The sequence below is a fragment of the Oxyura jamaicensis genome (genome assembly GCF_011077185.1).
Source record: "Oxyura jamaicensis isolate SHBP4307 breed ruddy duck chromosome 1 unlocalized genomic scaffold, BPBGC_Ojam_1.0 oxy1_random_OJ101307, whole genome shotgun sequence".
Lineage (NCBI taxonomy): Eukaryota > Metazoa > Chordata > Aves > Anseriformes > Anatidae > Oxyura > Oxyura jamaicensis.
In genome coordinates, this window is record NW_023303188.1 from 18,468 (window position 1) to 45,059 (window position 26,592).

General features: G+C 36.3%; 1 long non-coding RNA gene across 1 annotated transcript in view; it reads left to right on the plus strand.

Annotated features, from left to right (window-relative positions):
* Nucleotides 1-11,262, plus strand: part of LOC118156876 — a 14,070-nt gene extending 2,808 nt beyond the window's left edge. The window contains exon 3 of the long non-coding RNA XR_004746474.1: nt 11,133-11,262. This is a non-coding gene — a long non-coding RNA (uncharacterized LOC118156876). The remainder of the gene's footprint in view (nt 1-11,132) is intronic.
* Nucleotides 11,263-26,592: the final 15,330 nt, after the last annotated feature.

The following is a 26,592-nucleotide window of genomic DNA, read 5'->3' on the forward strand; positions in this document are numbered from 1 at the left end:
TAATCAGTCTGTTTATTTCACTAGTTGAAGACTTGGACTTTAAGTATTGCCAAGAATCTTATCGGGCAAGATAGCTGTCACCCTGTAAAACTATTTCTATATGTGAAAGAGTAAATGAACTAGATGATGTATTGGGAATCAATTAAATGGCCAAATCTGAGAAATCATATAAACAGTACCTTTAACTCCTGTGAGAAGGGTAACTGACAGCACAGGAGAACACACTGTAACACTTGGGAATCCTAATTAAACCCTGAAGTATCTGTGTGCCTCAGGCATGCAGCTCTGAGAATATCCGTCAGGCTGATCGAAAATTGAAAATAGATAAGGAAAATGGACCTAATTATTAACCTAATTGACTGTGTACAAAATATGGTCCCTCTCAAGATCTTCTGCATCTTACGATCTAGGACAAGGCATTTACTATCTTTAATTCAGAATTTACCTTTTGGAAGACCAGATTTATTTGCACAGATTGCAGAGACAATTCCCCTTCTTTTGTCTTAAATGATTACAGTTATTTATTATTACTATTTTATTGTACATTCCATTGTAAAGTTTTTCAGTTATTTGAATCACGTTCATCACAGACAGTATTTTTACCATGACTAACACAGCAGATTTCCAAACTCATGGACATAAAACCAATGTGTTCCAGACAGTTCACATAAGAACTGTGTCTTTGGGAGATCACAGATTAGATTTCCCTAGGCAAAGAAAGATTTACATTTTTAAATCCAAGGATTTGGGTGTGTTCTGTAAATAAAGCTTTCTTTCTGTACATTCCAACTCAAAGTCCCAACGTCCAGTTTGAAATGAACTGTTATAGCTGCGCCAGCTTTCCCCAAAACAGATTACAATAGAAAAGAAGAATCAGATTAAAAGGTTGTAATGAGACCTTGCTTTGGTCCTGCAAATTCAAGCATAGAGATGTAAGTGAAATAACAAGAAACATAAGGTCCAAAAGATAAGAGAGAGAAAGTGAGAAGATGTCACCAAAAGGCCAGCTTCTTTCTTTACTACTTATCAAACCTTATTCCAAAAGTAGAATGATTTCCCATTGCAAGAAAGATGGTATGAATCAACCCAGAAGTGCCAGTGTCCTGTCACTTAGGATACCAGGGAGAAAAATAAAGTAGGAAATAGTGGTAGCAAGGACGGAAGCAAACAGCCAGTTTTCAATGAGAGCTTAAAGCTCTGTTATATGGCACTGGCCAATTGAGCTGGATTGCAATTGATTTAAAAGCTGTTGCTGTCACAGCTATGTTGCTTTGAGATTTGAAAAACTGACTCTTCCCATGGTTTCTAAGCTGGAAAATGCCTCACCAGGCAAAACCTGAAGGAACCTATTTGTCTTCAGTTGCACTGTTGAAAAGCGAAGATACAGCTATTCCGCAGACTTGCCAATGGAACGACAGCAGTAATGTTTCTGTATCACAGATATGACCTACATGTCCTATGCTTATACCATTATAACCATCCTTACACTCTGAAGAAGCCAAAAACTTTTCAGAGATGTTTTTATAGGAGCCAAGATAACCATGTTTATGCAGTATGCACAGCCCTTAATATCCATATGATGCATACTGTCTTGCTAAGGTCCTGCCTCAGGGCAACAACTTTAGCCATGTCCCGCCTAGCATTCGAATTTTAGCTTGTTGTAACTGTATGGCTACAATCAAAGTTTTCTGAAAGGACCCCATTTCCATGAAAAAATCCCATTATGCTGTTGAAGTGGCTGAAAAATGTGCAATTTTTCTAGCAGAGAAAATACAGTATCATTATCATTACTATACTCAAACAGCTAAGTTGCTTCCCTTGTAATATTCTGGAAAATGATATTCCGCTGTTATGTCTGAGGTCAAGCCTGAAATACCAGTTGGAAGGTACAACAAACAGACCCTTTGTATGGTTGAGTGGCTAATTCTGAACAACAATGCAGGTAAGAACAGTATGCAGGATTTGTTGTCACCAAACTACTGCAAAACCTCAAAAAAAATGCTGAACTGTTATATTGTTAGTGTACAATTTTATTCTGTTGAAGGGAACCATTAACCAGAGCTCCCACCTCTTCTTACCTCTTTGGACTGATGCACAACAGAATAGTTAGTTAGAGAGTAGATTTTTCATTCATTATACATTATTCTGTATGTCCAAATGCTTTAATGTCATTCTTATGGCAATGTTATCTTGATATCCCTTCTAAAACATTAAACTGACAACAAATAGCCACAGTAAGAACTGGTAAATTTTTTCAATATTACATTTATGCCAAATATCATATATTTCTCAAATTTCTGTTTACTTAATTTTACTGGTTTTAGAAAATATTTGAGGAAAACACCTCAGGGAAAAATGGCAGACAGCCTTATACAGAAGTCACAGAGAAATATGGTCTTCATCTAATTCAATTAACTGATTTGAGATAGAAAAATGTTTATTCTATTTCAGACATATTCTAAGATATGAATAATAATGCTTTCTCATTATAAAGAAACACGGCTTAATAGCATATACTCAAAAATTTTATTGTTCAAAATCTGAAAAATCTCTAGACACACATCTTCATGACTTAAAACAATAGTTCTTCATTTAGGCAAAGATCTGAAGGCTCTGTTAAATACTGTTAAATTCTATCTAGAGCTTTACAACAAATAGCCAAGTTTACAACAATGGAGAATGTTTTTGTAACAGATGGACCTTACCAAATCTCCAAAGCTAGAACTCTGAACTGCAGCTCTTGGAGATTTATATACTATAGTAAATGGCAAAAGACAATAAAATCATGCAGAAAACTACTTCTGCATTTGGACTCTAATTCTGGCTTCAGTCCCTATGAGATATTCAAAGGCAACATGCCAATTGATCAATATGTTAGCATTTAATGTGCAGTAAATGCTACTGAGCAAAAATCAGAGAAACATTGCCTGTACACAGAGTATGCCTTATTACTGGCGGGAATGAGTACATCAAGTTTTCTATCACCCCATGTGGTAAAACAGCCAGAAATCTGATTTTGAATTAACAAAAGGAGATAGAGGGTGATGCTCAGCATGAACACAAATGCACATAAAGACAGCCAGATTTCATTACTGAAGATTTTAATTTTGATTAAACACTTCCTTTTATATTGGGTCACGTTCATTGTTTTCATCCCTGTGTTTTCATTAATATTTTAATAGACACAGAACATTAAGTTGTATAACTTTAGTGTTGTGCCTGAAGATAACATCTTTAATAACAGCTACTAAAGGGGAACTGGCACACATTGCTATCCAGCTTCGTAATGCTGCAAGGCACAATGGGCTGGTGTGGACTTCACAGCCTGTGATACAATTCATCTGCACTTGCTGACATGTGGAAGTAAAGTGGATGATTGTGACATTTGCTTAGTCTTTTCGAAATAGGAACTTATAAATGCATTCAAGACAAAACATAATGATGTGATGGAAATGGCTATGAAAGCCTAGAACAATCAAGGCACTAGGTGGAAAACTTAATCTCACATTTGTTTTAAATGCTGTGAGAAAATGCAATACATTGCAACTCCTTAAAAAATGTCTCAGGAAACAAACCATGGTAAAGAAACACTAACATATTTTTTGTTACTAATCTTTTTTTTTCCCCTTGTTTTGTCCATTTCTAACTCCTATTGATGAAACTTGACAAAATTCAAAATTCTTGAACACAGATGAGTTGAGCTACAATTAGCAGAAGTGCTTACACTTGATTGCCCCTGCCATTACAACCTGAACCACGGGGTGCCATGATACACTCCACAAAGACCTATCAACTTTGTTAATTAATTTCCTACCAGTCCAAAGCAGCCTCTATGGGATAATTTCCTGGTAAACCACAAGACTCCATTTAAGTTTCCATTACAAATTTTTATAGGAAAAGAAAAAAAAAAAAAAAAAGGCGGAATAGCAAATGTGATATGGTGTGACTGGTGAACTTAACGCAATTAAATTTTCAAGTCAGTAGAGTGGACTGGTTCTTTTTTGTATGTCTAAGCACAAAAAATACAATATGCGTGCTAAGCTTGAGAAGCATTGATACTCTGTATTATCAATAGATACATAAAAATAGAATTCATACATTTTTAAGGACCTTTTTAAAAAGCAAATACATCAGGACTAATTTTGGTAAACAGGATGCTGAAACCAGTGAAGAGAAAAAGCTTCCAAGATAAAAGCTATTGGTAACTTCTAGCAATTCACTCAGAAACAACAGAGGGAGAAAAAAAAAAAAAAAAAAAACTAAATGTATAAAACAAAACAAAGCAAACAAACAAACAAACAAACAAACAAACATTATTTGGATTGCCAAAACCTTTATACTTGTTTTTCTGTTATACTGACAGAATACATTATATTACATTACAGGACATTCTAGTTAAAGAAAGAAAGAAAACAACAACAACAAACTTCCATCTGGTTTGGTGCTGCTTCCTTGCATCATTAGACACTTTAGAACTTAGTGGTGAATGGCACCATGGTGGTTATTTACTGCTGCTCATTACTATCAGTGACATTAGTGAAAGCAACATCGCCCTCAGCAGTCTCCAATCAATAAGAACTCCTACCTCATCTAGTTAGTGCACAGGACCTGTATCAGGCACCTCAGAACTGCAGTTAATTTGCTAGGTTTCCAGTCTGCATATCTATGTGGGCCTCTATAAAATATATATAAGGTATAATAAAAGCAATGGAAACTTAACTCAGATTATCTTGCATTCTTCAGTTTGCTTCTAAACAGAGCAAATTCAAAAGCAAAACAGAAGTTCCTCTACGGATATGTTTAAATCAGTACTTGAGTTTGGAAAGTGTGAAGGCAATCTCCAAATCTTCTCTGCCAACGTTGCTTTGAGACCTCTCTTGGACTGGGTTTGGTGTGCAAAAACAGTTTTTGTTTGTTTGTTTGGTTGGTTGGTTTCTGTTTGTTTGTTTGTTTTTAAGCTTGACTTTACTTATTTACTTATTTGGGGGTTGGTGCTGATAGAATGAGACCAGAAAGTGAACACCAGGTTCCTTCCAATGGATGCTCAAGCCACAGACCAAAATGGAGCACAAAATAACACATCCTGCCCCAATCCCCCATAGTTCTCAGTTCTCAGTTCTCAGGCCAACTGCTTCCCTCTGTAAATACACTTGTATCGGGTTGCATTACTTGCAACCAGCTGTAGACATAATGTATGTATAGCAGAAACTAAGAAAAATATCATGAAGATATCCTTTCTACACCTCCTCATTCCTATCCATTTTAACAGTCTGAGTCCTTCCTCCTTTCACTTCCTTCAGCCACCACACCATGGCCCATCCAACACTTCCTTTAGCAGCACCATGTCTTTTCTTCTGCATGTCCACTCCATTTCTAAGGGGTAAGAGGAGTCGCCTGCCTGTTACCAATATTTGCACATTATTTGCCCGACCAGGAGGCCAAAAAAGGACAAATAAGCTTTAAGCTCATATTGTAGTGTTTCTTTTAGTGTATATATTTTTTGTATGTTTAGTGTATGATTTTGGCCGGAATACAAAAGTAACAGGGAGCAAAAGGGCTAACAAAGATGACACAGGCCTTCTCTCATCAGGAAACAAGAAAATACCAAACACCAAATAAAAATCTTTGAAGTCACAATGTTCACTTCCATATGAGAATCGGCAACAAAAGGATAAATTCTCTTTGAATAAATAAGTAAAGTGCCTTTTTGTGTGCTTGACGGAATTTGACTGGTATCTTCCAGTCAGTACCTCACAACAGCTGGCGATTACTCAGAGCCTTTCTTGAACTTTCAGGCAGAGGCAAAACAGTTGCTTCTTGTAGAAAATGCTTTTAAGTATACAGCCCTAATGTTAATACAAACTGTAAGGTGCACGTAAGTACTTGGTTTTCTTGCTGTGTTTCTTGTTCCCTTTACAACACTGAGATACGTGTCTCTGAACTGAAATGCATGGAGTGGATTACATAGTAAAGAAAATGATATACATGCATACTACAGCTAGATGCTCAAGTAGTTTTTCGTGTTTTAGAATTCTTTTTGGGGGAAGGTATGTATTTTTGTATTCTCAACAAAGCCATATAAATAATAGTATTATGTATCCACATATGTGTTGAATCAATCCACCTGGTCTAAAATGGGAACCCTAAGTAGGGGAAAAAATGAGAGTGTTTTTACTACTAGTAAACAGAAGTAAGCAGTGCTACAGCATTTATTCCCATTATTGTGTCAAACTTTTGTTCTCACTGTAACTCTGTGTGAATAATGCCTAGGCAGACTTTATTATTTTAACATATAAAACTGTATAACAGAAAACTATCTGATCTTCTCTCAGAGGATTTTTTTTTTTTTTTTAAGAGCAAAGTGGTAACTCTATACATATTCATTTAAAAAAAATAGTAACAAATACCTTACTAAATTCTGTCAAGGTTCACGGAAACAACTGGGATTTGTATATACATCATTTGGATATAGGCCATTAACAAACTATCTAGAGAGTTAATCAACAGAGGACACTTTCAGCAAAACAAGACTGATGCTGCATAATCAGAAACACCAGAGCTGTAAACAATGGATGTGCACATTATTATTCCCAAACAGTATAAATAATTTAAGACTTCCAGAAGTGAAATTAATCTACATACCATTTGAAGCACACACCACTACCAACTCAGACAGAATAATAAAAGGTAAGGGAAAAACATATGGATAATTAAAATTACACTTTCCAAGAGGGAATACACTTAGCTTGGTAGTGCTAGTAACAAGTCAAGAAATAAATATCAAGGAAATCCTATTACGTACATGTATATTTTATACATTATTTTTTTTTTTTTCAGAAGGATTTTTTTTTTCCCTCTGGTGTGATTGGACACTGAATCTGCTAGATCCATCAACATCTATCTGATTAACTCCTCAGCTCTTTAAAATTTCAGTGTTGTATTGCGCACTGTTTGCATGGAGATGGAAATAATATGATTTGCCAGTATTTGAGATGGGCATTCTTCTTTCAGCCCCCACTGCCCTAGAAGCCAATACCCTTCCTTCCCCATATGAAGGCTCAACAGTGTACTTCAAAGAAAAAAGATATTCATGGTGTCTTAACCTTTCCTTTGAAACTGAATCTCTATATCCAGTATCATCTAGCAAGGCTAATTGCATAGTATGCAAGGGAATTACTATTATTTCAATATAACTCACCATAGAGAAATGATGAAAGCTGAGGCATTGTTGTAACAGGATTTAACACAGATAGGACTGCAAACAAAGGTGAAAATCTTACACCAGTAAAACCTGAGAATTTCACAAATTATCTTTATAGCCCTAGCAATTACATTCAAATATCAGCTGCCTTATCCTGAGAAGAAAACCTCGGGAGAAATAATAAATAAATAAATGTGTATATGAGGACAATATCTGATTTCATTGTTAGCTGTCAATATGCATCTTTTATCATATTAACCTACTGTATTTGCTATTTACTTTACATTCCAACTTCCTTGCCCTTTACATTCTACATCTTCCTATAATATGTGTCCAAATTACTCTACAAGTTGATTTAAAATAAAATAGAAAATAAATAAATAAAATAAAGCAGAGAAACTAATAAGCAAATTTCATTGTAAAAAATAAAATAAAAAAAAAAATGTAGCAACATTATCTTTTTAATTAAATGCATATATAAGACTCTACCTACCTATAAATCCATGCCACATATTTTAAACATCCTTTACAATTCCATGGTAAAAAGTGGGCAGCCACTTGATTATTAGGCATTAAATATTCATATTTGATGCTATCTAGTTAAAAATTCAGGTTTTATGTTTTGAAAATGTACTAATAACATTTTTGGAAGTCAAACATTGAAAAACCAAGAAGTAAGTCTTTCCTGTTAGATTACTTCACTTTTTCAAAATCTCCAAACTCTAGGAAATTACTTTATATAATAAAAGAATCTACTGCAGTAATGTATGAAGCCTTTTTAGCAGAAATATTTTCATATATACTTAAAAACACTAACACAACTGCTAGAATTACCTCTTCTAAAACAAGTGCAGTTTGCATTCTGAAGTTTTACCTCCTGTCCTGCAAGCAACAGTGCCAAAGGATTTATGAACAGAGTGGCGCGTGCACAAAAAGAAGGATGATCAAAACAGCAATTTGGAAAACTCTTCCTACATTGAACAGCTTATCTTGTAAGAACAAAAACAGAAGGTGGCAGAACTGGGGACAACCAGAATCTTTCAAATAAACGACAGAAACCTTCTACTCCTCACCATGACAATTCATACCTTACATCAGTTTCATGGTTTCTGTCAATGCAGAAGTAAAAGATAAATACTGGAACCAAAGCCAGAAGTTAGTTAGAAGAAGTTAGAAGTAGTTAAGCATATCCCAATGTTCTCAGAGCAACAGTGAGTTTAAGATATGCTTAAAAGCTTTTTGGAATCAGGAGGAAACCTGACAGTTTTCCATATAGATGTCAAAAGTGGGGAAAGGTACTTCAATCTTACTGAAGTACAAATACGATGTTCAGCTAAAAAACAAACACAAAAGCAGCCTGAATAACACCAACTATCATAACTTTTACAGAATGAGAACTGCATTCTCGTATTAATTTCTTATGTAACAGTGGATATGGATAGGTACAATTACATAACGTACATGCTTTATACTACTGGTGATTATACACCATGTATAATCTTATTCAGAAAGTAACAATTTAACCTCAAGTCGTAAAGGCTTATGCACTAAGATCTAATTCCACTTGACTTGCTTTGTCCACTTATGAAATACATACAAGGATTATTATTAAGTTTAGTACATGAAGAGGTTGCAAATTGTTAAAATGAACAGCTATGAAAAAGAACAAACAAAATAAGATCACTTTTAATTAAACACAGCAATTGCTATCTAGCACAACATAACACATTAACAATGTGGTAAGTACAATATTGTATTCTGAAAGATAAATACATTAGCTAGCCAGAAGAATCTGGCCTTATTTTATTATATTTTAATAGAAGGGAAGCAGAGTTAAACAGATGGCACTCAGGATTTCTCAATGAATTCATCATCTGTGAGTACATGTTGCATAAATGCCAATTAAAATGTGTCCGAGTAAATTTAAATCCCTTGCTGATAGAATGTAAGCCAATCTAGCTGGCTTAAGATCAAGGTTAAACTTAATCATCTGCTGAACTCATAGCAAGTTGCTCTCAAATTGTACAGAAATTCCCAGAGAAATAATAAAACAGCGCTCCTTTCGATTTGTATTTATTTACATTCATAATTCTCTTCTCAAGTGCTGGGCTGAAACACATATGAAAAAAAGCAGAACCATGCGAATCATTTGGCAAGCCTAAAGTGAAAAATGTTCTTCTGTGATTTAAGAAGTTACTGCAGAAATCTTATGCAGAACTTTCCCTTCGGGTAGTTTTATGAAACAATTACTTCAGAAGTGCCTTCAGAGTTCTTATTAACCACAAAGGCCACTTTTTACTTTCTTTTACTCTGTGAGCGATGAGTTACCAGTATTCTGAAATTAGGTCGGCATTTTTTATACAATGCAATGAGAATTTTGAGTATCAAATAATAGAATATGTAGAAAAGGTTATATTGAAAAATTAAACTAGTGTTGCTATTCAACCCTGTAGCAGTTCTAATTGAATTTGACATTCAACTGCCTTGTAATAAAAATGCATAGAGATGAACAGAAAAAAAAAAAAAAAAAAAAAAAGTAACTTTGGTAAACATAAGTAAATAAAAATCTTCCAAACAAGAAAATATTTTTTTTTTTAAAAAAAAGCTTTAAGAGTTTGCCATATATTTCAAGAATTACAATGTCAAATCTAACAGTCCTGTACCCAGGAACACTGAGGATCTATTCTCATGACAAAAGAGAAGGTATTTTTGTGATTTGCTGAGCCATCCATAAAAATCTGGTATCGTTGACTGATCTGGGGCCAACCTACACCAAGCAAAGCTTGGATCTTTTGCAAAGCTAATCAATTAAGTCCCTTTATACATAATCCACGTGCACAGCCTTTTCCCATACCAATTATTTCATGCTGGCAGCGTTTGGTTGAGGAAAAAGCCAATCAGAAGACATAAAACATACAGCACAACAGCAAATGAAATTAAATGCCTCAAGTGAAAATGACTACCTAGGAAATTAAATCTGAGCTAGTCATGCATATATACATGCTAGCAATAAATTAAATGGTGGTAGGCATGAAAAAAGTCATTAGGAAGAGCGCAATGGAAACATTGGTGCAACATTCAGCAACTATAAAATGAAACCTTTCATTGAAGTGGAAAAACAAAAGGTTTATCACTGTTTTCTACAAGAGTGGAAATAAAGTGGCCCAGCAAGAAATACACACATCTCTGTGTATCTTTAAATTATAGAAAAAATATTGGATTTTGAGCAGATCACTAATTTAGCAAAATCTGTTTCTTAGGCACTTCTGCAAAACTGGATATGAAATAAATAATCGCCTCTTACCAATGTGTAACAGAATACACATAAAGAACCTGATTTTCAGACCTATTCATCACTGAACTATTGAAGTTCTGGCTGAGGAATGTCATTGAAAATTAGGTCCCTAACATTTAATAACAATAGACAATGATACTGAGGAAAGGAAATAAAAGGCCAAAAGTCAGGGTACACAGTACACACTTCCTAAACTGAATTATGTATTTAATAATGTCAGCAGAATTTTCAGATCTAAATTGAACTAAACATGGCACACTACTCTCTTCTGCCTTGCAACTGGTGGTCTTTTATTATAGCACAGAGTGACTTGAGCAGGAAGAGTGAAATATTAAAATGCTGAGGAACTCAAACATTATATAGTACAACTAGGCTGGCTAGAAAATTTACTGGGAAAAGCACATGGTCCAAGATAAGAAAATTTGTCTTTCAAAATGTCATTACTGAGAAAACTAGAACCAAAAATCTTCTGAGTAAATGTCTGAGAACAGACGGCATTCAGCAGAGAGGGAGGCTGAGGGATGGGAAGACAGATAGATGCAGTAACTTGGCACTGCTGAAAACATTACATGGACAGTGACGGTGAGCAAACAAGCAATGGTATCCACTTCAGGTCCTTTCTATCTTCCTTTTTAGGAGAAGTGTTTTTGCTTGAATCACCTGTAAAGAAGAGTTCTGTGGAAGAGCAAATTCCGCATGGATAAGTGAAAGCGTCCAAATTAGTAAAATGGGCCTTAATCCCCTGCAGAGAGTGCCAGTGAAGAAGGAAAGGTCTGTGTGGTGTGATCTTATTTTGTGCTTTTGCTCCCAGTTACTATTCCTGATCGTACTTGTGCTTGATCTCTTCTATTGACTCATTTTCCTAGCCTCTTCAGGGGCTTTGGACCCTTGCACTTAAAAGTTTCACTGAAGCCTGGACTTGCCCCTTCCCACAAGCAGTTCATAAGGGCTGAAGATCACATGCATCACAGCAAACAAAAATATTTTCTCAAAGTGGATTCACAGCTTTTGATGGTGGCAGAATCTTGCTTCACAAATAGTAAGTTTTGCAACTGATATGTCAGAAATACTTACCTTGAAGGCCTTGGAAAATGAAAGGCAAAGCACCTAACAGAAAGGCCCTACCTCTACTAGTCCTACAGGACCAAGTACTAGTCCTCACAATAACTGTCACGAGGCCTGGATTAGATTATTTACTATAGTTTTCAATGCACAAAATAATATGATTCAACAGTTGCTGTAATTCTCTGCAGTTACACAAAGAACAAACACTTAAAATAAAGATTCAACAGTGCAGCTTTCATTGTTCTCTTCCATAACTGCTGCTCTATTCATTCAGAAGAGGCAACCTTCCAGTAACCTTGTTTTGTGGCTATGAATGAATGGAAATTTGAGTTTGACCTCACTTTATAACCTCTGTAAAAAGAATTACACTACAAAGATATTGCATCTTTATGCCAGCATATCAGATAAATATTTTATTCAACTCCTAACTGGGTAATACATTTTCAAAACAACTCACAATGCTGAATCTACCTTTTTTTTTTTTTTTTAAATATATATATATATGTTGCCAAATGAAGCAAAAATTGATATATATTTTTAAATATTTCAATATATTTGACATATATGAAATACTGGACATATTTGCCCTAGCAAGAAGGCATTAATCATTTAAAAAGTTTTAGCTTCCATTAAGAAAAGGTATCCATGAATAATACATTTTTTTTTTTCTAATGTCTTTTTATGTACACAAAAACATCAATTTGTACCCGGCCTAAAAGAAAGCTAAATTACAGGTAAGCCATCTAATGTGTCCCTTCCTACCCTTTGGCAAGCTTAGTCTAATCAGAGTTTTTCCACTAAATTACCCAGATCAACAGAAACCCTGCACAATTATATCCTGCTCTCTAAAATAGCTCATGATCTTTACTCATGTGGGTAATTGCTAGGGTGGAAAATTGCAGTGAGGATGATGGTACAGATGTTCTTTTTCAGTTGACCAAACATAATGAAAGAAAACAAAGAATTCCTGTTTCATAATGACTTCTATTTAAAATGCACTGTTTTATACACATCCACATACACACAAACAAATATAATGGGAATTTTCAACAGGTTTTTTTCTAACGGAGGATTACATTCTTCTGTTGATGGTACAGGAAAAGATTAAGTTTTAAGGCAGAGAAAGCATTAATAAAACATCAACATGTGAAAAACAAATGTTCAATGTTTGCAAACTGTAGAAATGTACACTATGATATTTACTAAGCTAAAGTTGTTGAAGAGGTTTCAAAGCAGGATGGATACACTGGAGAAAAACTTTTTTTTTTATCTGTACGAAAAGATGAAAGACAAGCAATCTCAGCACTGACAGGATAAAAAAGTTCTGCCTGCAATCATCAATACTGCTACAATGTAGTAGATGTGGTCAATGTGACCAGAAATTGCACTTACAGGGGATGAAGGTAGGTCATCATGAGTCATGTCCTGTGCATCCACCAAAGACTGTCTCAGAACCATGTCCACAGAAAGGGCACCTGACAACATCCATTTTCCAAATCTCACAACCCCTACCCTTCCTTTGCCTTGTTCTTCTAACCCCACTGATAAGCCCTGTTCTGTATTCTTCTGGGAGCTGTTCTCCATTATAAGTTTGTTCAGAGAGATTTATCGAGGTGTGGGATTTTGTTCTTACAGTTAATCATTTCACTTTGTACCCAAAAAGCATCACTGAGCATTACTGCTGTTAGCTGAGGTTCTTAACCTAAGAATCTAGGCTAACTTTTAGCTTACAGTCGAAAGGGTGCTGCTTATTCTCAAACACAAAGCAAAACAAGCATTAGTAATTAGTTTTCACTGATGTATATTGGCACCAGTCATCACTGAGCTCACTATAGAATGACCATGACTGTTCTGTCTTACAGGGAGAGACAACAATGAAAGAGGACACAGAACCAGGGAAATGCCTACTACTTAACAATGAAAAATACATGGTTGTAGATGCTAAGAGTAAATCCCTTTTTTTCAGCACTTCATAGTGTTACCTACCTGTAGCACTCAGAACCCACTTGTTTCCTTTGCAGAGCACATACCTGTAACTACAGGCTAGGCTTGGTACAACTTTACAGGCAACTGAGATGGAAACATGACATACTTTGGGCTACACTTCTCTCAAAACCAGGCTGTCAAGGATCACTCATACAAGGCAGATTCCCGAGACACTGACCTCTCATATGTACACAAGACAATGAGCCAGAACCACCATTCAATTCCTGTGCAACGGTCTAACACCCGCAGCCTTAGTTGATGACTAAAAACCATGTGTCATCCTCTACGCTTCCAAATATTTGCCATATGAGAATGGAGTGCTTGGACCACTTGGTGTATCTGCCTCCTGCAGACTGCAAAGCTACAATCTAGTTACTACATCCATACAGTACAGGACAGATGATATGAGGATCCCACTGCAGGTCTGAAATCAGCACAGCCATGAAGCCCTGAATTTCAAACTGTGACTGAGTTGCCAAACCTGCTTGTCAGAGTGTGGAGATTTGGGAACACAAGCCTGGTGGTTGCCTCTCTAGTGTAAACATGCCTTGCCATTCCCTAGTCCCAGTTTCTAGGCTGCAAAAATGCACGGCTTACCACACAGCTAAAGGTCATAAAATGTTAGAAATATGAAGGCTACGTGAAAACCTCAAATAGATGTAAACCATGACCTAAATCTAAACAGAGAGAAATACTGAGAGAATTTAGATCACTGAACCCTTCACAAACTGAAATAGCTCTACATTAATGAAAATCCTTCCATCCTCTTCATATTTCCAAAGTCCACATACATATGTAAAGAAATTCAACTTATTCATAGCTTTCTGTACCTAAAGTCATATTCTTGCCACAAAGACAGGCACATTTTCCTTGGCCATAGAAACAATGTGTTGACCTGAAAAGGTATTAACAAGATGCCTCACTGTATTTGTTATACTCATATTTAATTCTGAAATGAAAGCCTATAAACTAGTCATTAAATAGATTTAAATCATACTGAAACTCTACAAGAAGGGATTTCTATTGTCTGTTTTTAACACAAAAGGCACTGCAATTATTTATGTGATATGGATCTGATAATTTCCATTCACCTGTTCTAATGGGAGCATAAGGTTAATAAAAGATGCTGATTTAAGTGGAAAGTACCATAATTGGAATCTCATCTTTTCATTTGCTCTCATACCATCAAATCCTGCAGAGTAAATGGCTGTCAGATTTCTGGGGCAAAATATATTAGGACTTTACATCACTGATTGTTATTGGATAATGAGGCTGTCATCATATCTGAGTCTAGGATACCATTTTATGTATGCTTGAATTAAATTCACATTCTTTAAAAAGCTCCTTGCAGCTCTATTGATATTATGTGAACTCTAATTACTATTCTACTTTAAAATTATAAGTAATTATGCTAACTCAAATTTAAGTCAGGTAGCTAAAGTTCAGGAACAGCTGCAAGAGATCACAGGAAGAAAGGAGGACAGCAGTTCCATATATTTATGGAACACAATTACACACAAACATTGTATTCTTTCATAGGTTTCCATGTTTTCAGAAAGCCAAAATAATGATCACTTTCAATGACACCATAATTCATAACCTGCTCAGAACCTGCACCTTGACCAATATGATTCAATTCAGAAGCTGAATCGAAGAAGTCTTTCTTACTGCCTTACATCCCTTTTCCACATACAAAATCCCCAAACTAAGAAACAACAGTTCCACATGCTTACACTCACAGCACATTTTTGTACATACACATGAAAATATGCATGCACATGCTCGCTGCTGTTTGTACTCCTGTTGTCTGAGGTATCTGCACTGTCTCCTTGTTTTCTAACCTCTCTTGTCATCCACAAGGGCTACTGAATTACAAACCCAGTGCCAAAGAAATCCAGAATATTTACAGAAATTCTCACACAACTGCTTAATAAAAAAAATCTAGATCTTTAAATAAAATAAAATAAAATGCTGCACGTCATGAGACTCTTCGCTGAACTGCAGGGATTGTCCAACAGTTTTGCTATGCTCAGATGATGGGCACTTGGCACAAGAATATAGGAAATTGTCCCAGTAATCACTCATCCCCCAGACTTCCCTTCAGGACACCTCTCTTCAGCAGCAGTTCCGAAATAGCAGTCAATCCACTGAAAGCCCTGATACCTCCCTAGATCCCAACACTAGCGTTTTGTTTCTCCTATTTCAAAGAAGGCCTTAGGGTCATAAAAGCTCTAATGGCAATAACACACGAACCTGCTCCCAAGCATACTGAGATTTTTGTTGTTGTTGTTGCTGTTGTTTTTGGGCGCCCCCCCCCCCAATATCTTAGAAAGACTTGTGTACACATCTTATTTAATTTACCTGCAAAGATTTTTCAGCTAACCACCATGACTCCTTCTATGGCTGTGACTGCAATTGTGTAAGACTGTTACGAGTTCATTGATCACAAGCCACTGTTTAATGTTTGTCTTTGAAAAGTATTGGGAAGAGGAGAACAAATGGTAAAATAATGTCAATCACCAAATTCATGTCAATAAAGCAAATTCAAAATTTTGAATGCAAATTCATTCCTCATTTAATGCACTGAATAGCTATTTATGATTATATATATGTGTACACTGATGGCTAGTACCAAATGTTGAAACCACCTCCACAAAAAAAAAGACAATTGCTATCCTTTTTTTTTTTTTTTCTTTGGTGTTAGCCTATTATGATTTTGAAGTGGTTAAAAGCTGCTTCCTGACACTGACTGGTAGCTCAAATACAAATGCATTCACATGTACAATAGGCGTAACATGTCTTCAACACAATCAATAGAGCATCGTGTTGAAGTACTTTGCCATCACTAATAGATCATCTCTATTCTAGAAATTAATTTGTTTTTATTAAGTGTGGAATAAATAATAACCTCAGACTCCAGTCTACTTTCAGCTTTATACTAAACAGTTGTAGTTATGTGATTAGATAACTTTCAGAACTAAAAATAAACTTACACCTAAATAAAATGGGTGAATCTTGTATTTCTAACAGCAGAAATCTCCGTGCCAAGAGAGCCAAGCAGGTTATTTATAAAACTGAAATCCATTTCAGTGACACTAAATAGAATAAAAGGATTTATGAATAGTCTCTCTCCTTGTTACACCCAGATAACTGTGTCATCTGGGTGAGGCTAAGGACTTAAGACTATTTCACCTAAACCTATTTACTAGATCTGAACTAAGTGCTGAAGTTTACTTCTAATGAGTGTTGACTGATCTTGGCAAATAAAATGAATTAGACCACACAGAGCTGAGCTAGACAAGTCATCACTAGTCAGTGTGTCCCCAGGGGCTAGAACAAATAAAAATTGTTTCTCAGCCTATTTTTTTTTTTTTTTAAGAATCACCACAGACATTTATGTTGATAGTAGCATTATCTTGACATTCTTTCAGAGCTGTTCTTACCACTTGTAATATCTTGTCTTGTTGAGATTTTTGTTTGAGAGTAAAAAATGGAGCCATTTTAACAGTTTATTTTTTATCTGCCCAAACACATATAACACACTCATCACCCTAGTATCTGTAAGCTTGGCATTTGAGTGTTGTCACACAAAGGATTAGTGTTCAAATCCCCCCAGGGCTTGAAGTGCTCCACATCAAACAAAGGATTTCATCTCCAGTTTCCTGTGTAGCAGTTCTTCGGTGGCAATGGGGTCCACTCAAACAGGCACTGGACTGGGAGTCAGAAGATCTGTTTTGGCTCAACTTTTTTGACACCCTGAGCAACCATGCCACCTCTCTGTGCCTCAGTTTCCAATCAAAATACAAATAGTGATCTCTCTCAAAAGCCTTCAAAAGCTATGCCTGGAATGCTTGAATAAAAACACTGTCTCTATTCTTTATGAAAACTGCACAAAAAAATCACTGAAACGTTCAGGGTATTTTGCACATCTAATTGCTTCAACCAGCAGAAATGCTGTAATGCCACCAGCGCTATCAGTCTCATAAAATCAAAATAGGGCAAGTAAGCCTAATGTAACAAGAACATAAACATGATATACTGTGCTTTTAAGTTTTGCTGCTTTTTTATAGCAAGACTTTTTCAATTTCTCTACTTTCAAGGAAACCCACTTATGACTCATATGATGAACAAAATGTAACGTGTCCTGTGCCCTTGTGCTGATCTCTTGACCTGATCACAGCTGTAAGAAGGAAAAAGCTTGTCTTTTTGGATGTACCTTTCATCACTAATGTAACTTGGCTAAAGTACTAATTTATTGCTCCCTGGACAACATTTTTTTTTTTTTTTTCCCTAGGTACTATCCCTGCTTGATTCAGAATACAGTAAGCACAGCTAAACGTGCTCGGAGGACGCTATGGAGACTCAGTGTGCGTGCCCCCATCAGAGTTTGGCAGTGGGGCCTCAGGGCCGGCTCTGAGTCGGTGCAGCCAAGGGCAGCCGTGGGGAGAGGCCCCTGACAGCACCGAGGCCAGGGCCTACTCCTGCCCCTCCTCTGAGGCTCCCTGCTCAGTCCCTGCCTGGGCTACAGCCCTGCCATATTGCAGTCTTCCCCGGCCGGGGGCTTGCCAAGCTGAACTCCCACAGCCTGGCCCACAGGAGGTGCCTGATGTCTGGGGCTGCTGTTGGCTGCCCCCAGCCCACCCTGCTTCTTCCCTGGGGCAGTGGGATGGGCCCTGGCTGGTGAGGTCCATCCCATCCATGCCTACAAATCCAGGAGACCACCTGCCCTACACCTTTACACAGAGACGTGCTGAGGGATGCTGCATGTATAAGGAAGGGTGCTGGTACTTATCTGTGCCAGCAAGACCTGAAAGATATCTACAAGACCTTTCTGCACAACTAAATGCGGAGCTGCACTGCTCAAGTCCAGTTACTGTAACTAGCCATGATGTGATTTTTTCACAGATGCTTACATCTGTGTTGCCTTTAACTTGCTTTTAGTGAAGAGTTTTACAGCCATTGGCTTCTGATAATTTTCTCCATAGCTCCGTTGTCTTAAAAAAAAAAAAAAAAAAGAAAAGAAAAGCTACATGCTGTGTTACACACAGTGTCACAATGCCGAGATAAATCATGCCTAATGGTGTAAAACTTTTAAAAAGTGAAATCAGAATGAAGGCAGATAAATTCTTCAAAAAACAATATTCCAAAGGTTCACTGACAGAAATTGTACCTTTCAATGACATAAGGTTTCCCCAACACAACACAAATATCCCACGTTTTTTTAGTAATAAGAAGCCTCAACAGCAGATGATTGGGAACACAAGACTGCTTGGAACATAGTGCTACAGACCATATCACCGCACGGGGAGCTGGAGATCTTCAAAGATTATTTCAGAACCATCATAAACATTTGCAGACTAATACAATAATAACATCTCTTTAAAAGTAACAGCACATCTGCTAGACTGCTTTGTCTGAAGGACGACACTTTGCTCATTTGCTCCCTGGAGATTTTCAGCTGTGCTGTATATTAACTTGAATGGTCATCAAAAAGCAAACACTACTTGCTCTGATTTTATTTATTTATTTATTTATTTATAAGTACACCATGAGATACTCCTAAAGTTCTTTTTAACTGCAGCTTTTGTTACCTGGATGTTTCTCAGACATCTAGTATCTGAGGCTGCTTAAAAATGAAAAAGAACTCAATGTTAGTGTAGTGTTGGGGGAGTAAATTAGCACTTTCCTTGCAAACAGGCTTCAGACACCCTGGAAAAAGCAGAAGGAATTGGTGTTTGCTCTAATTGAAACCTAGTATCCAGATAAACTTGCACACATCTAACCTTTGTTCTCTTACCACAAAGCTGTTCAATTACACATGAAAAAAAATGGAGCGCAATAAAAGCTGTGGCATCTATTCACACCACAGGAATCCAGTTTAATTATTCCCACTAGGAGATATGAAGTATTTCCTAATGCAAATACTGGACTCTCAGAACATCAACATCAAGGATCTGCACTGTTTTTCCCCCCACAGGGAAGAAGTACAAGAAGTGTTGCATTTTACACTCAGTTTAAGCACAGTATTTTCTGATGAAATTAAAAAGGCAAATCTCTTTCAGTGAAGTCCTTGCAGATTTTCTACCATGGAATGTGAAAAACTGCATAATGGATTATTGCGAAATAGAGCTATTTCCGTAAACATATGCAACAGTACACTCTGCATTCATTCATGGACCTACCATTAAAATGTAAGCAGCTTTCTGTAAGCACCAAACATTTTAGTGCTATTTCACCATTAGCTATGCAGTTAGGAATTAGCACCAGTTACAATCAAAATGGGTTATGAATTTGTAAAGCATGTCAAAGTCCTACGAGGAGTGGCTGAGGGAGCTGGGCTTGTTCAGCCTGGAGAAGAGGAGGCTCAGGGGCGACCTTGTCGCTCTCTACAGATACCTTAAAGGAGGCTGTAGAGAGGTGGGGGTTGGCCTGTTCTCCCACGTGCCTGGTGACAGGACGAGGGGGAATGGGCTAAAGTTGCGCCAGGGGAGTTTTAGGTCAGATGTTAGGAAGAGCTTCTTTACTGAAAGGGTTGTGAGGCATTGGAACAGGCTGCCCAGGGAGGTGGTGGAGTCACCATCCCTGGAAGTCTTCAAAAGACGGTTAGATGTAGAGCTTAGGGATATGGTTTAGTGGGGACTGTTAGTGTTAGGTTAGAGGTTGGACTCGATGATCTTGAGGTCTCTTCCAACCTAGAAATTCTGTGATTCTGTGATTCTGTGATTCAAAGTCCAAAACTTCACTTCTGTATAAATGAGTGGCAACAAATGCTAGCTTTGAAGAGGGTAGGTTGATTTGCTAATGCTTTAATCAACAATTCAAAAGGCACAACATTCAAAGCTGAAGCTTCAGCCTGGACCAAATGACTATATACCACCAAACACCAAATCCAGCCTCTGAACAGAGGGTTTTCGTCTGTTCTCTTCCAGTGCTAGATCTGACCTTGCCATGGCCACCTCAGTGTCCCCTTTTACGAGCTTTTGCAGGCCTCCTTCTCCACACCCAAGTTATTTCCAGCAGCTCCTACTGGTCTGTAAATAGAAGAAGTCCCCAAACAGCAACTGTAGGCTGCTAACGTGGTCCAATAAGGAACTCAGCTGCAGCACAGCTGACAGTCCTCTACACTGCATATGAGAGTACCACACAATTTTTTTTACTTCCTATATTTTAAAATAAATAAAGTGAATGTGAAGGAAAAATGGTCTTGTATCTACAGACCACCATATAAAAAGTTCCTTGTATCTGCCCAGAGCCTAAGGATTTTTATGTGAAGTTCCCCAAAACAGGAACTGAATTCCAAAGCGTACATTAGTCACTAGCAAAAGCCACTTTTACTCCAGCAACAGAAATAGATTTTAAGAGAGTATCTGCATGTTTTCATTAAAAGTGTCTGTCATTAGATCCTCAGAGGAATAAGGATCATGACTGGTCCATCTTAAAACAACAACAAAAAAACTACAAAATTTCATTTTGGAAGAAAATTTAGATTTAGGTTGTCCAGTGCTAGCAATCCAAACATTCTCATTTATACTGAAAAATGTTTATTTGGAGTTCACATTTACAAAAGTAATTATATTCTCGCTGAATCAATGGTGAATGATACACATATGCATATGTAAAACTTCATCCAAAATACTAGAGCTAGCTAACTCTATAGCTACAGTAGCTCTAGATTTATTGGGCATTATGTTCAAAAGTATGCTTATGCATAAAAAAACCTTTTAAATGTAAGACTTTTAACTTGATATACTAATAAAAAAATGAAAGGCTGGGTAAATGAAATGTTTTAGACAAACGTGGTAGATACACCAGTTTAACTTCTGTACAGAGACATACACACATCTTTGCCATACACACAGCTCAAAATTGCTACCATGTGCTAAGTAAACTTTTACAGATGTTCAGCAACAGAGTTCAAAGAAACTGCATTGTGTCCTTCTGGATATATACAAGCCAAATATATAAAAACAAAGAAATGTCAGGATATCAAATGAAGTGTCCATTTGCTGATGTTCAGATAAATGAGAGATGCAGGACTGCTAATATTCTCTTTCCCATTAGTTGAACTACATTTGAAAGATAGATTGCAGTTATTCTGATCATGCATCATAAGGCATTCCAGCTAAACAACGGCATGTCTTAAAGTGACATTTTTCCTCAGTTTTCAAAAGGATATTTTTGCATCATAGTACATGCGTGAAACCCTCCTCAGAAATTTTGTGTGTACACACAGAAACAGTCTCTCTCTATATATTATAGATGTTATCAAGAGAAAAACATTCTTGTTAGGGTTGGGGCTACATTAATAACTTCAATCACACACACACAAAAAAATGACATTTTGCTATAGTAAAATGAATAACGTCCTAGATAAAGTATGCCTAAAATAAAAATAAACTAAGGCATCACCTCTGCTCCAAAGGGTCTGTATTTACTTTTATTGTTTTAAAGACAAATATATTGCAAATTTATTTAATAATCAAAGAACCATGTAATATAGACTGTAACTGTTTGGTAAGTTTAATTCCTCATGCACTGTTCACCACTCACCTATTCTATACTTCTGTGCCTACTAATCCATTTTCTCTAAGGCTGTTCTAATGTTCAAACATTTGAACATCTTCAAACACTTCTAAAAAAATTAAAATTAAAATTAAAAAGTCTCCTCTCTCCCCTTCACCAGGAAATATTTCCTTTCTTCAACTCCATCGTGGAATTTCCATTTACCTCTTTATCCCCCAAATACCCCCATACATACACTCCAAATTACACTTCCCTAAGGCACAGGACAAACAATATTCAGTCCTGGAACAGTGACAGGTTTAAAGCATAATATTTCACAGCCCATTAGGGCTGGAAACAGAGGCTTTTCTAACATTTAGTGAGCTACTAATTCCCTTTCCAATAAGAGAGAACCTGGTTCTACTCTGTTTCTCTCCCTCTCTGCATATATATAGGGGATACACCCAGACCAATACATATCTCTGTAATACAGCCATCACATTTTTTCAATAGAAACATCATGAAAAAGCAACATTAGGCAATTTTTAAAGGTTTCTTCATTTTTTTCTTTCTTTTCTACTTCCACACAGGTTGATTTGTTCTATGAGGGGAACTCAGTCAAGAAAAAAAAAAAAAAAAAAAAAAAGACATGAGGAATAATATCAATGCAACTGAGAAATAATTTAAGGGAGTTTTATGAAGCTAGTTTTTTCTTCCATGCAAGTTATGTGGTACATAAAGAATTCACGGTGTTTTGGAATAACATGAAGTCTTTATTTACCTTTCCTTTGGATGAACTGCAGAAGTAACTTATGGCTTCCACACACAATACTATCAAAAGCTCATGCCAATAAAAACTACTACCACCCCTTCATGCTTTGTTCCTCTCCCAAAGCTAAAATTTCCTCTCATATAAAATAGTCTGCAGTTACTACTACTGAAAAATGACAAGCTCTTTCTTAAACAAAAAGTCAATTCACTGTACATAAACATAGTTTTATGAACAGCAAAATTAATGAACCCTGATTTCTTGTGGATTTGCATCTCATAAGTGGTTGCTCTAGTACCAAAGAAGGCAGCAACTTAAATTCAGTCTTTTTCACTAGTTAGGTCATTTACAACAGCTTTGTTCTCAGGTGTCTCGTAATACTTCCTCCATGGTCTCTCATTCTCTTGCTTTGTTACCTGACTGGCTATATGTCAGGAAATTTTTAGAACAGAGTATCCAAGAAACTCGGCCCTTCCTCACCCCATAAGATTTGCCTGGAGAGAAAAAAAAAAAAAAAAAAAAAAAGGTAGTTGTGGTAGTTGTGGGAAACACTCACATGGTTGTAGATGCACGTGTGCATGCACACCCAGGCACACATACAGTAATCACATAAACCTCATTTCCTTTGGAAACCAGGCTAAAAATGACATAGCAACAGCAGATGTGAATACAGTTATGAAAAACAGCTGCATGAGTTTTCTGTGAAACAAACAAACATAAGGTCAACACATATACAGGTTCCTTTTACAAAGCTGAACTGGCAAGCCTTTGAAATATTTACATAAATATTTTAAATATCCTCTTTCTGTGGGGCAGAGGACATACATCTTGACTTCAGTTTATATAAGGTATGTTTCTTATTTTCTCTGGGTCAAATTCTTACCCATTGAAGTCAATGTTAGCTTTATCTCTGACTTCAGTACAGTCAAGATTTCTTTCTCTGAATACACTGATTTAATTTCTCCGTGTGTGCTCATACCTCTACTTTCTCTAGTTCTCCTTGTATAAATACTGCATTCTTCTGTCTTTGTGCCATATATGAATACATTTGGGCAAAATCTACCTCTGACAAAATAGGTAGGACAACCAATGCAACAAAATGAATTAGAACCCAGAGACATTTGGAAACAAGTATCACCACAAAATAGCCCTATACTCTAAACTAGAGAAATGAGCTTTGCTGCCTCTGACAACGCATACAAGTTTGGTGTCTCTTAGACGAATATGAGAGCCATTTAGCAAACACTTTGTTACATCCAACTTCAAAAGCCATCTGGAAATTATAATGGGCATGTGTCATCCTAGTAAAATAAAAGCATAGGACTGCGAGGGATCCTGAGGGGCAACAGAATCCAGGCCCATCTTCTCCACTCTGCAGGCGATGTTTAGTCCGGAGAAGGCTGCAGGATACCTACTTTTCATACCCTACATTTCTTCTCTCATTTCCTGCAGAAAGTTCAAGACCACCAAGCTAGGACCATGATTAACCCCCCAAAAAGACATCTTGTGTTCAAGAATTTATTTCAAGTATTAGTTTATACATGACTTGACATAATTTGTCTCCAGTGGGTCACAGGAGCTACATTTCCTCCTCAGTATTTCTTAAAAAAAATATGGAACTAGCATAATTTGAACATTTCAGATAGAGTGCATTAATTACTGGTTTTATACTAATTCCAAAGGTAAGAAAGAGTTATCTTAACAGCTTCTATGACGAATGAAATAAAACATTAAAAAATGCTGGTACATTTTGAAATACTCTTAACAAGGGCTTAAATTTGCAGCATGCTGATGGAATTCATAGGCATTCATGAAAAACACACAAAATCAAAACCCTCAGCAGGAATACTGGATATAGTAATAGTAACAATTAAAAAAAATAAAAATTAAAATGAAGCAATCAAAATTTTAACAACTACATTGCTTACAAGCTGTTTTCCCCAATCTAGATGTTAGGTTCTTTTTTTTTTTTTTTTTTGAATGGAGGAAGCATTAATTAAAACACACTTAACCACCCCTGCTAAAGAGATCTGGGTAAAAATTAAGAGATGAAGAGCTACATGCATTCAATATTGAGGGCACTGGCATCCTCAGACAATAAACTGAAAATAAAAAATCTCAAAATTTACCGTTAAGCAAAAATATTTTAGAATATTACAACTGCTAAACATTCAGAAAACAAACATCATAAGTGTAGTACAAACCTGGTGATTACCAGCATAGATGTTATAACCTAGATTACTAAATCTAAACGGAAACATTTTCTGCTTACTGCTCTGAAGTTTTGTAGCCCTGCTTAGCTCTTTTCAAAAGAAAAATGGGCCTTGTGTTTTTGCTGGTACAATTTGTATTTGGTAGAACATAAGGTATTTTTCCTCATTTGCATGAACCACTGAAGCAGCTGTTGACAGAGGGCCTCCTGAACTAAGTGCAACTGCATCATGTCTGTGTTCATGCATGTTTGAACCACTATTCTCATTCTTACCAGTTTTTCCTATTCTGTCAAACTGTATCTTCCTCAAATGCTGGGGGCACAATAAAGACTGAAGGCTTATTATGAGTTTGCAGAATAAAATGTTTCCAGTAATATATGAGGTTTATAGCACTTCAACTGAGATCATAACCAAAGAAGTGTTTTGCCTGGTAAAAGGAATACCACTCCCTAGGTGATCACTCCATCTTCACTTAAGAAGAGGAAAGAGAGGCAAGTTCAACTGAAGCCAGAAAATGAAGATAGGAAATGTAATTATCAAAATCAATTCATTTCAGGACGACTCCACTAACACTTCAGTTGCATCTTCAGCAACATACAGAACATATTTAATCATGTCACCAAATTTGCAGAGACAGAAGTAGAGTGTGCAGACTAAATTTGAAGGCTTATTTGCTGTCAGTGTTTATCTGATGTATCAGGAACATAACCAGAAGCCAGAAATCAAGGAAAGAGGTTGTTCTAAAAAGCTGGTCCCCAGCGTGTGCTCAAATGTTAGTGCTCCCTGTTGAGAAACAATACTAGTACCCTGTCTTGTTTAGTTTTTAGCATTAGAATCATGTCCTTATTATGTCTTGTTCTTTTCTAATTTCAATACCATTTTTGTAATCACACACCTATTAATAAGAATAAATGTGGCTTAGTTGTGTCTATAATTTTGTCTTAAAATAAAAAAATAAGATTAACGATGTAGCTTGACAGTCACCAAACATTATTTCTAATATATTTTTTTTATATATTTTAAAAAAAAACTTTACAAAAACATGTTTATCTGGTGACATTTGTCATCTCAGATGGATTTTGGACTGTTCAGAACCAGGGTGTGATCTCTAGTTTGAGACTGATGTCAGATCAACAAAAAGCAATCTCCATACTGAAATAAAGAAATTGATCTACAAATGTGCATAATAGAAAACACAAAGCTAGATCGTAATGCCAAGAGTACCCAATTAGTTTGGCAAAACAGTTACCTATCCCTTTGAAAACTTTTGAAACACTTTCTATAATTTAGTCTAAAGAAGAACAACATTGCTTCCATTTGTTTGTTTGTTTTCATTATTGTGTGTTCATACATATAGAAAGATTAGGAATTTTCATACTACTTATTTCTCTGCAGCAAAACTTACACATGAATGTTCTTACGAATCAAAATGTTAACTTGGCTCCTTTCTAAATAACAAGTAAAGACTCTACTTCTTTCCAGTTTAAAAAAAAAGCAAAAACAAACTAAAACCTAAAAGAAAAAGAAAAAGAAAAAGAAAAAGAAAAAGAAAAAGAAAAAG